Source organism: Nicotiana sylvestris, chromosome 3 (assembly GCF_000393655.2).
Source record: "Nicotiana sylvestris chromosome 3, ASM39365v2, whole genome shotgun sequence".
In the NCBI taxonomy this organism is placed as follows: domain Eukaryota; kingdom Viridiplantae; phylum Streptophyta; class Magnoliopsida; order Solanales; family Solanaceae; genus Nicotiana; species Nicotiana sylvestris.
The window spans coordinates 13283325-13296754 of NC_091059.1; positions in this window are offsets into that span (position 1 = coordinate 13283325).

A 13430-nucleotide genomic window follows, 5' to 3' on the forward strand; every position below is an offset into this window, starting at 1 on the left:
ACTTTTGTATCTTCACTTCCTGGACACTTAAAAGGGCCAGAAACTTGTAAGCATATATTTCATGAAAACTGTTTGGAGAAATGGCTATTAATGCACAAGGATAGAAAAGCAACTTTTTCACATACAAACTTAATTAATGCAACAGAATTCCATTGATTTCTATGAGAATAGGAAACCTATATTTCATTACCTTATTATGTTACTTGAAAGGCTATTGCGGTTAATTACTCATAGCAAGGTTCTGGGTAGACTCCTGCAAGGCTGGCTCCCGAGCTACTACCGCTGATCAAGTGTTGCTTCGTTATCTCTACAGAGTGTAGTATCAGCACAACCGACCCCATGTAAGCCTAACCCTGGCGAGGTAGTGACGAGTCTAGGACCAGACTCCAGATAAACCTGTGCAATTATATAATATACAGCAGAAATATAAACAGGTAATAATAGTTTTAAAGGGAGGGGAAACATGCTTCGGGGAAACACATCAATTCTATCAGAAACTTAATAAAGTATGGAGAAACACTCGATGTCTACAATCAATACAATAACAATACTGTTGCGGCGCGCAACCCGATACCTTATCATTTAACATTGTTGCGGCGTGCAACCCGATCCCTTATCATTTAACATTATTGCGGCGTGCAACCCGATCCCTTATCATTTAATATTGTTGCAGCGTGCAGCCCGATCCAATATAATATCTAATAATATTGCGGCATGCAACCCGTTCCAAATATACAGTCCACAATAATCCTAATTAACTATCCCGACAAGGGATCAACAATAGACTACACTCTCCCAGAAAGGAGAACTCAACAGTAAAAGTATAAACGTCCCGGCAAGGGAGGAACAACCATAACCAAACTTGTCCCAACACCTAACTATCTCAACTATAACTCAACTAGTTTCAACATCTAACTACCTCAGCTATAACTAAACTTATTACAACACCTAACACGAAGAATCATCAACCTAAGCGTTCGTAGTATCAATTAAGAACATAATGCAAGGAAACCTCAACTCAACAATAGCCCGGCAAGGGGGAAACACAATGATCTCTTTTCTTTCTCACTTTTACTTCACAATTCACTTGGCAACTCGAGCCAGTGCTCTAGAGTTTCGATTATCACTTATACTTTCACAATTCGTTATACAACTAGAGCCAACACTCCTCAATGTTCCTAGGTCATAACTCTTTCCACAACTTAACACAACAATTCAAAGTCTTCACCAAGGCATGAATAATACAACGATATCAGGAAAATCACAAGATAAGACTCACGGACATGCTTGACACCAACGCATAGATACTCGTCACCTTGCCTATACGTCGTACTCAACAAGAAACAAATAGCAAATAGGACACAAATCCTAGTCCTTGAAGCTAAGGTTAGATCAAACACTTAACTCGATGCCTCGAACACAACTCAAGCTTCAATTATAGCTTTACCCCTTGATTCCACCACCAATTCGCTCGTATCTAATCATAAATTACATAATTACATCAATAAACGCTAAATGAATCAACCCCAATGCATGAAAATGAGTTTTTCCAAAGTATGAAACCCAAGGTTTGAGCCAAAACCCGATTACCCATTCCCCCACGAACCCAAATATATGATTTGTCTTGAAATCGGACCTCAAATCGAGGTCCAAATCCCCAATTTTTGAAAAACGTAGGTTCTACTCAAAACATCCAATTTTCCCATTAAAATCATTGATTTGAAGTTGAAATCATGTTAAAACATGTTAATAATTGAAGAAAACTAGTTAAAAATGACTTACATTTGATTTGGAGAAGGAAGGTTGTTGAAAAATCACCTCTTATGTTTTTGAGGTTTTAAAAAAATGAAAAATGACTGTATATCCTGTCTATTTATACCCCTCTCAAGCCTCCTGTGCAGACCACACAAAATGGACTGCGGCCGCACAGGCCTTAAAGAAGTGTTGCGGTCCAGTCCCCTGTGTGGACCGCACTAAATGGACCACGTCCGCACAGGTCTCCATCGCGCTGCGCACGAAACCGACCGCGGACTGCACAACAGCGCCCTGTGCGGACCGCACAAAGTCGACCGAGGTCGACCACGAACCGCACTGGTGGGGTTCAGAGACCTGCAATTTTTTTCTGGTTTTAAGCTTAAAACATCCCCAAGCTTACCCGAAACTCACCCGAGCCCTCGAAACTGCAAACAAGTGCACATAAAAACTCAACAACATCCTACGGACTTATTCGTGCGACCAAATCACCAAAATAACCTCAATAACCATGAATCAAACTAAAAAACCAAGAACTTTTTCTCAAACTTCATCAAGTATCAAATTTAGCAATTTAGGTCCGATTCATGTCAAACGACGTCCGTTTTCAACCAAACTTTACAGAAATGACTTAAACCATATATAAGACCTGTACCGGGCGCTGGAACCAAAATACGAGCCCGATACTATCATGTTCTAATCGAATTTCATTTCAAATTTCTTTAAAAAGTTTCAAAAAATAATTTTCTTTAAAAATTTATTTCTCGGGCTCGGGACCTCGGAATTCATTTCTGGGCATACGCCCAAGTCCCATATTTTACGGGTCCGGGTCTGTTTACCCAGAACGTTGACCGAAGTCAAATTAGCTCATTCTATAATCAAAACTTATCATTTTTCACAGATTATCACATTTAAGCTTTCCGGCTACGCGCCCGGACTGTGCACGCAAATTGAGGTGACTCTAAATAAGGTTTTCAAAGCCTCAGTACATGGAGTTCCGTTTTAAAAACCCATATTCTCCACCTCTAAAACAACCGTTTTTGTCCTCGAACTGACAGAAGAAGAAAGTACCTGAGTCGGGGAAAGGATGGGGATAACGGCTCCGCATATCGGACTCGGACTCCCAGGTCGATGCCACAGGAGTCTGACCTCTCTACTGAACACGAACAGAAGGAAAACTCTTTGACCTCAACTGATGAACCTGCCAGTCTAGAATAGCTGCCGGCTCCTCCTCATAAGACAAGTCCTTATCCAACTGGACAGTACTGAAATCTAACACGTGGGATGGATCGCTGTGATATTTCCGAAGCATGGACACATGAAACACTGGATGCACGACTGATAAGCTTGGCGGCAATGCAAGTCTATAAGCCACCTCTCCCACTCGATCAAGAATCTCAAACGGACCGATGAACCTAGGGCTATGCTTGCCCTTCTTCCCAAATCTCATCACGCCCTTCATAGGCGACACTCGGAGCAATAACCGCTCTCCAACCATAAAAGCCACATCTCGAACCTTGCGGTCTGCATAACTCTTTTGCCTGGACTGAGCTGTACGAAGCCTATCCTGAATAATCCTGACCTTGTCCAAAGCCTCCTGAACCCCATCCGTACCCAACAATAGAGCCTCTCCCGGCTCAAACCATCCAACCGGAGATCGACACCACCTACCATATAAAGCCTCATAAGGAGCCATATGGATACTCGACTGGTAACTATTGTTGTAGGCAAACTCTGCTAAAGGCAAAAAATGATCCCACGAGCCTCCAAAGTCAATGATACTAGCTCGGAGCATATCCTCCAAAATCTAAATAGTCCACTCGGACTGCCCGTCCGTCTGAGGATGAAATGTTGTACTCAAGTTAACTTGGGTGCCCAACTCTCGCTGAACTGCCCTCCAGAAACGTAAGGTAAACTGCGTACCTTGGTCCGAAATGATAGATACAGGAACACCATAAAGACAAACAATCTCTCGGATATAGATCTTAGCTAACCTCTCGGATGAATAGGAGACTGCCACAGGAATGAAATGCACTGACTTGGTCAGCCTATCAACAATGACCCATACTGCGTCGAACTTCTTCCAAGTATACAGGAGTCCAGTAACGAAGTCCATAATGATCCGTTCCCCCTTCCACTCGGGAAGCTCAATTCTCTGAAATAACCCACCAGGTCTCTGATGCTCGTACTTGACTTGCTAACAATTCAAACAACGAGCCACATATGCTACGATATCCTTCTTCATTCTCTGCCACCAATAATGCTGCCGTAAATCCTACTACATCTTTGCAGCGCCCGGATGAATAGAGTACCGGGAGCTGTGGGTCTCCTCTAAAATAAACTCCCAAAGCCCATCCATATTTGGCATACACACTCGACCCTGCAATCTCAAACCTCTGTCATCATCTAGGGTAAATTGCTTGGCACCTCCGTGCTGCACCATGTCTCTAAGGATGCACAAATGGGGATCATCATACTGCCGATCACGGATACGCTCCAATAAAGAAGAACGAGCGACCGTGCAAGCTAATACCCGACTAGGCTAAAAAATATCCAACCTCAAAAACTGATTGGCCAAGGCCTGAACATCCAAAGCAAGTGGCCTCTCACCGACCGGAATATAAGCAAGGTTGTCCATACTGGCTGACTTCCTACTCAAGGCATCGGCCACCACATTAGCCTTTCCTGGGTGATATAAGATAGTGATATCATAATCCTTCAACAACTCCACCCACCTCCTCTGCCTCAAATTCAACTCCTTTTACTTGAACAAATACTGAAGACTCTTGTGATCCGTGAACACCTCACATGCCATGCCATACAGATAATGCCTCCAAATCTTCAATGCGTGAACTATGGCTGCCAACTCTAAATCATGAACATGATAGTTCTTCTCATGAATCTTCAACTGCGGTGAAGCATATGCAATGACCTTGCCATCCTGCATCAATATTGCACCAAGACCAATACGGGAAGCATCACAATAAACTATATAAGGCCCTGAACCTGTTGGCAAAACCAACACCAGTGCCGTAGTCAGAGCTATCTTGAGCTTCTGAAAGCTCGCCTCATACTCGTCCGACCATCTGAACTGGGCACCCTTCTGGGTCAACCTGGTCATCGAGGCTACGATAATTGAAAACCCCTCCACAAACCGATGATAGTAGCCTACCAATCCCAAGAAACTCCGCAATCTCTGTAGCTGATGCTGGTCTGGGCCAGTTATTGACTGCCTCAATCTTCTTCGGATCAACCTGAATACCCTCTGCTGACACAACATGACCCAGGAATGCAACTGAACTCAACCAGAACTCACACTTCGAGAATTTAGCATATAACTGACTGTCCCTCAAGGTCTGAAGAACCACTCTAAGATGCTGCCCGTGCTCCTCCCGGCTGCGGGAGTATATCAAAATATCATCAATAAAGACTATCACAAATGAATCCAAATAAGTTCTGAACACCCGGTTTATCAAATCCATAAAAGCTGCTGGGACATTTGTCAAACCGAATGACATAACCAAGAACTTATAATGCTCGTACCGAGTGCGGAAAGTTGTCTTAGGGACATCGGACGCCCTAATCCTCAATTGATGGTAGCCAGATCTCAAGTCAATCTTCGAAAATACCCTGGCACCCTGAAGCTAATCAAACAAATCATTAATCCTTGGCAATGGATACTTATTCTTGATTGTAACCTTGTTCAATTGCTGGTAATCGATACACATTCTCATCGATCTGTCCTTCTTCTTAACAAACAACACCGGCACACCCCAAGGCGAAACACTTGGCCTAATGAAACCCTTCTCAAGCAAGTCTTGCAACTGCTCCTTCAACTCTTTTAACTCAGGTGGGGCCATACGATACGGCGGGATAGAAATGGTCTGAGTGCCTATAGGCAAATCAATACAGAAGTCAATATCCCTATCGGGTGGCATACTCGGCAAGTCTGAAGAGAATACCTCAGGAAACTCATGAACAATGGGCACCGAATCAATTGAGGGAACCTCAGCAATCGAATCACGAACATATGCCAAATAGGCCAAACACCCCTTCTCGACAATGCACCGAGCCTTCACATAAGAGATAACCCTACGGATAGAATGACTAGGAGTCCCTCTCCACTCTAAACGAGGCATACTCGGTAAAGCTAAGGTCACAGCCTTGCCATGACAGTACAAGATAGCATGGTAAGTTGATAACCAGTCCATCCCTAATATAACATCAAAATCGACCATGTCTAAAAGCAACAAATCTACCCGAGTCTCAAGACCCCAAATCACCACAATACAAGAACGATGGACTCGATCAACTATAATAGAATTACCCACCGGTGTAGACACATAAACGGGAACACTCAATGAATCACTAAGTGTAACCAGATACTGTGCAAAATAAGATGACACATACTAGTAGGTGGACCCTGGATCAAATAACACTGAAGCATCTCTATCACAAACTAGAACTGTACCTGTAATAACTGCATCTGAAGCCTCAGCCTCGAGCCTGGCTAGAAGAGCATAACATCGGGGCTGGCCCCCACCACCTTGGGCTCCATCTCTGAGATGGCCTGCAACTGGCTGGCCTCCACTTCTAGCGGCCTGAGCTCCACCTCTAAATCCTCTACCTACACCTCTAGCACCTCTACCTCCACTCCTAACTGGCTGGGCGGTCTATGGAACACATGGTGCCTGGACCATAGCACTGGAACCCTGTTGCTGCGACTGAGTACCCAACAACCTCGGACAAGTCCTCTTAATATGACCATATTCACCACACTCAAAACATTCACCTGAGTGTTGTGGCTGAGGAAACTGAGACTGACCCAAGCGACCCAAATGACCACCCCGAAAACTCTGGAGCGGCAGTGCACTGATAGGAGCTGGTGATGCATTGTACGACTGCTAAGCGGAATACCGCATCTGCGGACCACAACTACCTAAAGCGTCGTGAGAGACCTGAAGAGCTGACTGAAAGGGCCTAGGAGGATGGCCTCTACCATATGAATCTCTGCCTCCAAACGAGGCACCACCGAATCTACCTAAATGACGGGGCCTCTTATCCAACCCATGACCACCTCCCTACAACAAAACCATCTCCACTCTACGGGCCACATTGGCTGCCTCCTGAAAAGTGATCTCACTCCCAGCCTCCCTAGCTATCTGAAGGCGAATCGGCTGAATAAGACCATTAATAAACCTCATCACCCTCTCTCTCTCGGTAGGAAGTATGACAAGAGCATGATGAGCTAGGTCGATAAATCTGGTCTCATATTGGGTAACCGTCATGGAACCCTGCTGGAGGCGCTCAAACTGCCTCCGATAAGTCTCTCGCTAAGTAATAGGGAGAAACTTCTCCAGAAATAGTTGTGTGAACTGCTCCCAAGTCAAGGCTGGCGATCCGGCTGGTCTAGCTAAGCAATAATCCCTCCACCAAGTCTTGGCGGATCCAGACAAGCGAAATGTAGCAAAATAGACCCCGTTGGTCTCAACAATACCCATGTTCCTGAGAACCTCGTGGTAGCTGTCTAGATAATCATGGGGATCCTCAGCAGATGCACCGCTGAAAATGGAAGTAAATAGCTTAGTGAACCTATCCAGCCTCCACAAAGCATCTCCAGACATAGTCACTCTATCACCGGTCTAAGCTACCACACCCGACTGAATTGCTCCAACTGGCTGAACCGCTGGAGTTTGAATCTAAGGAGCTACCTGCTCCGGAGTGCGAGTAGCAGGAGTCTGAGCCCATCGTACATCCTAAGAGACGGCTGGTGCTACAGGAAGCAAGCCCGCTCGGGTGACACTCTCTATGAGGCCCACTAATCGGACAAGAGCATCCTGAAGAACTAGGGTAGCAACAAACCTCTCGAGGTCCTGAGCTGGTTCCACGGGAGCTGCTGGAGCTGGAACCTCATCATCAAAGTCAACCTGAGTCTCTGCTACTAGGGCTGCTGCTCGGGGCTGAGTTCTACCTCTACCTCGACCTTTGGCACGACCTCGGCCTCGCCCTCTGCCCCTCGTAGGAGCTACTGCTGGGGGATCAGGCTGCTGAGCGGTAGATGAGGAAGCACGTGTTCTCTACATCTGCGAAAGAACAGGGTAGAAATCCAATTAGCATTGAGAAACAGAACCGCACAACATGAAATAACAAATGTGAAGTTTTTCCTAACTCTGTAGCCTCTGGGATTAATATAGACGTCTCTGTACCGATCCCTCAGACTCTACTGAGCTTGTCCGTGATTTGTGAGACCTATGTAACCTATAGCTCTGATACCAACTTGTCATGACCCGGATTTTCCACCCTCGGGAGTCGTGATGACACCTACTCGTAGAATCTAGGCAAGTCATAAACATAGAAATCATTAACTCCTTTATTTTTAAACTTCTTACCAATTAGATTAACAAGGAAATAAACAGTTAAATAACAGCGGAATATGAGATTTAAGTGAAAGTCTTAAATAAATTTAAAACTAGAATGTTTCGAAAGTCAATACATGACTCTACCCAGAACCTAGTGTCACAACATTCACGGACTACTAAGAGTACTAAATACAACCGTTTGAAAGAAATATAACACTGTTTGTCTAGAATACTTGAGATAACAGAATATATAATAATATAGAGGAGACGCCGGGCCTGCGGACGCCTGCAAAGCTACTTCGGTGCCTCGGTGGACTGAAGGCTGGATCCCGAGCTACTGCTGTTAATCAAGTGCCGCTCCGGTATCTGCACAGAGTGCAGAGTGTAGTATCAGTACAACCGACCTCAAGTGCTGGTAAGTGTCTGGCTTAACCCCGGCGAGGTAGTGACGAGGCTAGGACTAGACTCCAGATAAACCTGTGCAATTATATAATATACAGCAGAAACATAAACAGGTAATAACAGTTTTAAAGGGAGGGGGAAACATGTTTCAGGGAAACACATCAATTCTATCAGAAACTTAATAAAGTATGGAGAAACACTCGATGTCTACAATCAATACAATAACAATACTATTGCGGCGCCCAACCCGATCCCTTATCATTTAACATTGTTGCGGCGTGCAACCCGATTCCTTATCATTTAACATTGTTGTGGCGTACAACCTGATCGCTTATCATTTAATATTGTTGCAGCGTGCAATCCGATCCAATATAATATCTATTGTGGTGTGCAACCGATCCACATATATAGTTGTTGCGGAATGCAAACTGATCCACATATATAGCTGTTGCGGCGTGCAACTCGATCCAATATAATATCTAATAATGTTGTGGCGCACAATCCTTCTAAATATACAGTCCACAATAATCATAATTAACCGTCTCGGCAAGGGATCAACAATAGACTACACTATCCCGGCAAGGGAACTCAACAGTACAAGTATATACGTCCCGGCAAGGGAGGAACAGCCATAACCAAACTTGTCCCAACACCTAACTATCTCAACTATAACTCAACTAGTTTCAACATCTAACTACCTCAGCTATAACTAAACTTGTTACAACACCTAACATGAAGAATCATCAACCTAAGCGTCCATAGTAACAATTAAGAACACAATACAAGGAAACCTCAATTCAACAATAGCCCGGCAAGGGGGCAACACAATGATCTCTTCTTTTCTCACATTTACTTCACAATTCACTTCGCAACTCGAGCCAGTGCTCTAGAGTTTCGATTATCACTTATACTTTCACAGTTCGTTATACAACTGGAGCCAACTCTCCTCAATGTTCATAGGTGACAACTCTTTCCACAACATTACACAACAATTAGAAGTCTTCACCAAGGCATGAATAATACAACGAGATCATTAAAATCAAAAGATAAGACTCATGGTCATGCTTGACACCAACGCATAGATACTCGTCACCATTCCTATATGTCGTACTCAACAAAAAACAAATAGCAAATAGGACACAACTCCTAATCCCTCAAGCTAAGATTAGACCAAACACTTACCTCGATTCTTCGAACACAACTCAAGCTTCAATCATAGCTTTACCTTTTGATTCCACCGCCAATTCGCTCGTATCTAGTCACAAATTACTTAATTATATCAATAAACGCTAAATGAATCAACCCCAATGCATGAAAATGAGTTTTTCCAAAGTTTTACCCAAAAAGTCAAAAATTGCCCCTGGGCTCACATGGTCAAAACCTGAGGTTCAAACCAAAACCCGATTACCCATTCCCCCATGAACCCAAATATATAATTTGTCTTGAAATCGGACCTCAAATCGAAGTCCAAATCCCCAATTTTAGAAAAACCTAGGTTCTACCCAAAACACCTAATTTTACCTTTAAAATCATTGATTTGAAGTTCATATTATGTTAAAAGATGTTAATGATTGAAGAAAACTAGTTAAAAATGACTTACATTTGATTTGGAGAAGGAAGGTTCTTTGAAAAATCGCCTTATGTTTTTGAGGTTTTGAAAAATGAAAAATGACTGAAAATCCCGTCTATTTATACCCCTCTCAGACCCCCTATGCGGACCGCACAAAATGCACTGCAGCCGCACAGGCCTTCCTGAAGTGTTGCGGTCCAATCCCCTGTGCGGACCGCACTAAATGGACCGTGGCCGCACAGGTCTCCACCGTGCTCCACACGAAATCGACCGCGGACCGCACTGCAGCACCCTATGCGGACAACACAAAGCCGACCGGGGCCGCACAGCCTTCACCGCGCACCGCTCAAGGTTGACCGCGGACCGCACTGGTGGGGTTCAGAGACCTGCAATGTTTTTCTATTTTTAAGCCTAAAACACCCCGAAGCCTACCCGAAACTCACCCGAGCCCTCAGAACTCCAAACCAAGTGTACACAAAACCTCAAGAACATCCTACAGACTTATTCGCGTGATCAAATCGCCAAAATAACCTCAATAACCATGAACCAAACCTCAAAAATCAAGAACTTTTTCTCAAACTTCATCAAGTATCAAATTTAGCAATTTAGGCCCGAATCACGTCAAACGATGTCCGTTTTCAACCAAACTTTACAAAAATGACTTAAACCATATATAAAACATGTACCAGGCGCTGGAACGAAAATACGGGGCCGATACTATCATGTTCTACTCGAATTTCATTTCAAATTTCTTTAAACAGTTTCAAAAAATAATTTTCTTTAAAAGTTTATTTCTCGGGCCCGGGACCTCGGAATTCGATTCCGAGCATACGCCCAAGTCCCATATTTTACTACGAACCCTCTAGGACCGTCAAATCACAGGTCTAGGTCTGTTTACCCAAAACATTGACCGAAGTCAAGTTAGGTCATTCTACAATCAAAACTTATCGTTTTTCACAGATTATCACATTTAAGCTTTCTGGCTAAGCGCCCGGACTGCGCACGCAAATCAAGCTGACTCTAAATAAGGTTTTGAAGGCCTCAGAACACGGAGTTCCATTTTAAAATAAGTAATGACCTTTTGGATCATCACACCTACTAATATCAACAATACATGTAAACAACTGTAAAGGATAAGAATTACCCTTGACCTTATATCTAATGACAAATAACTGAATTGGAAGCAATTGAACAGAAATAGCAAAGAGTTGTTGATACCCAATTTTTTCCTATGTATTTTTATATACAAAATACTTTCAAAATAGCATGTACATGCATATATAAGCATGCCCAAGAGTTTTGGTATTTTTTCAAAGATTTTAAAATCAATTTATTGTCCATTTTTAGCAGCACAAAAATCAGTAATTATTCCCATATTTATACAAAATATAATTAAGGTAATTTTTTATACATTTTTACAAATTTATTTGGTATTTAAAAAAGCAAAATTGCTATAATTGCAATTCTAGCCTATTTTAAGATTAATATCATTTTATAATTGTAAAATTTGTTCTAGTATTTTAAATTGATATTTATATATTATTTGTTGGCTCAGTACTTTTAATTTACTTTTAAAATCATTATTACTATTTTTTATAAATAAAAAGGAAAAAACTAGCTATTTAACATTTAGCCCTATTTCATTTCAATTACAGCCCCATTACATTTCAATTTTAACCCTTAATTGACCCAATCCTAACCCCAACTGAACTGGCCCAATTTCAATTTTTACCCAACCCATAACCCAATTCAAATGACCCTACCCGGTTTCCCACCTACCTTCTTAAATCTAGGCCGTTGATCATTCAGATCAACGACCATCATTTACCCTTCCATAATTAAACCTAAACGACTACCCTAATCTCTCTCATTCTCACCTGACCCGCCACCTTGAAACCCTTCGTCTCTTAAGACACTTTCAAGCTCTCTGAAACCCTAGCCATCTCCCACCTTATTCTACCATGTTTCCCCCGGAATCCATGGCTTCTTAGGCCATGGATGGCCTGTACTCACTCCCCTCCACCACTCAACCTTGGATGTTCGATGTTTTAAGGATCGACTCCGATGGCTCTCTTCAGATCCTTCTCAGATCTGTAGATCTATGGCTTCTCCGGCCATTATTCCAGCGTGTTCAAGAAATATGAGCCTTTTCGACTCAGAGTCGGACTTTCCTCAAGACCTTTCTTATTTCTAGGCTTTTCTCTGAAACCCTAAGTTGTCCGAGATTCTTTACATGCTTATTTTCTTAGATCTGGAATATGTCTGTGGTCTACTGAACTTTTTAAAGGTTTTCCCCAAATTCTCTTATCAAAATCGTTTAATTTCAATTTAGGATTTCTAAAAGGTTTCTTCAAAATATCATCTGATTCTTTCTGTTCTCTCTTTATGTGTGTTTGTCTGTGTTATGCTTGTATGACTTCTTTTACTATGCACGTACTGTTCTTCTACTTTCTTTTCTCATGTACTCACAAGTTAATCTGTGTTATGTTTTCCTTACTCTTTTACTATATGTGTTAACTATGAATTCTTTGATGTTGTTTGCTTTACTAGACTATGTTTGTGTTCTTACTAAGTGTGATTCATTTGTTTTTACCTAAGTTTGTATCACTTTTTCTTCTGAACTTGTTTAAGTTCTGAGTTTTTCTCAAAACGTGTTCTCCATGCTCTTGAATTTGTATCATGTCTGTTTGTTTCTCATAAGTCTTTGCAAAAGACTCCTGAGCCTCTATCGAATGGTGTGCCTTCTCATCTCTATTGTCTGACTCAATTCGAAACCCTAAGATTTGGGGATTTCTTGGCAATTTTGATATTTTGTGTGCGAGTTAGGGTTCCACTTTGTGACCCTGGACTCTCAGACTCATTGTAAGCCTGCAAACTATACTTGTATCCCTTTGCTTATGATTCTGAACCTTTCTATGTTAGACTCTTTTCTAAGAAACATGACAGTTCCTTCTTGATTCACATATTTGTGTGCTTTATATATGAGAAATTCTTTTTTCAAAAGGGTTTTTTCAATTATTGATTGATTCTGAATTCCTTTTAATAGGGTTTGATTGATTGTTACTGATTTTCTCTAATTGAACCTTCTTTACCTTTTCCTGACTTGGTTCATTCGAACAAAGCCTGCAATTTCGATTTTTTACTGGCTGTTTGATTGTTTCCCTTTCCTTATTTTTTCACAAATCGTGTACTATTGAACTTTTTCCTTAAATAACTTCTATGTATTTACCCCTTTTGTGCTACTTTGAAAAGGTTTTAATCAAAACTTCTTTCCTTAATTGGCTTTTACCCGTTGAAATCAGAATCCCTTAACTAAAGGGAGATTAATTTCAATGTTATTTCCTTGC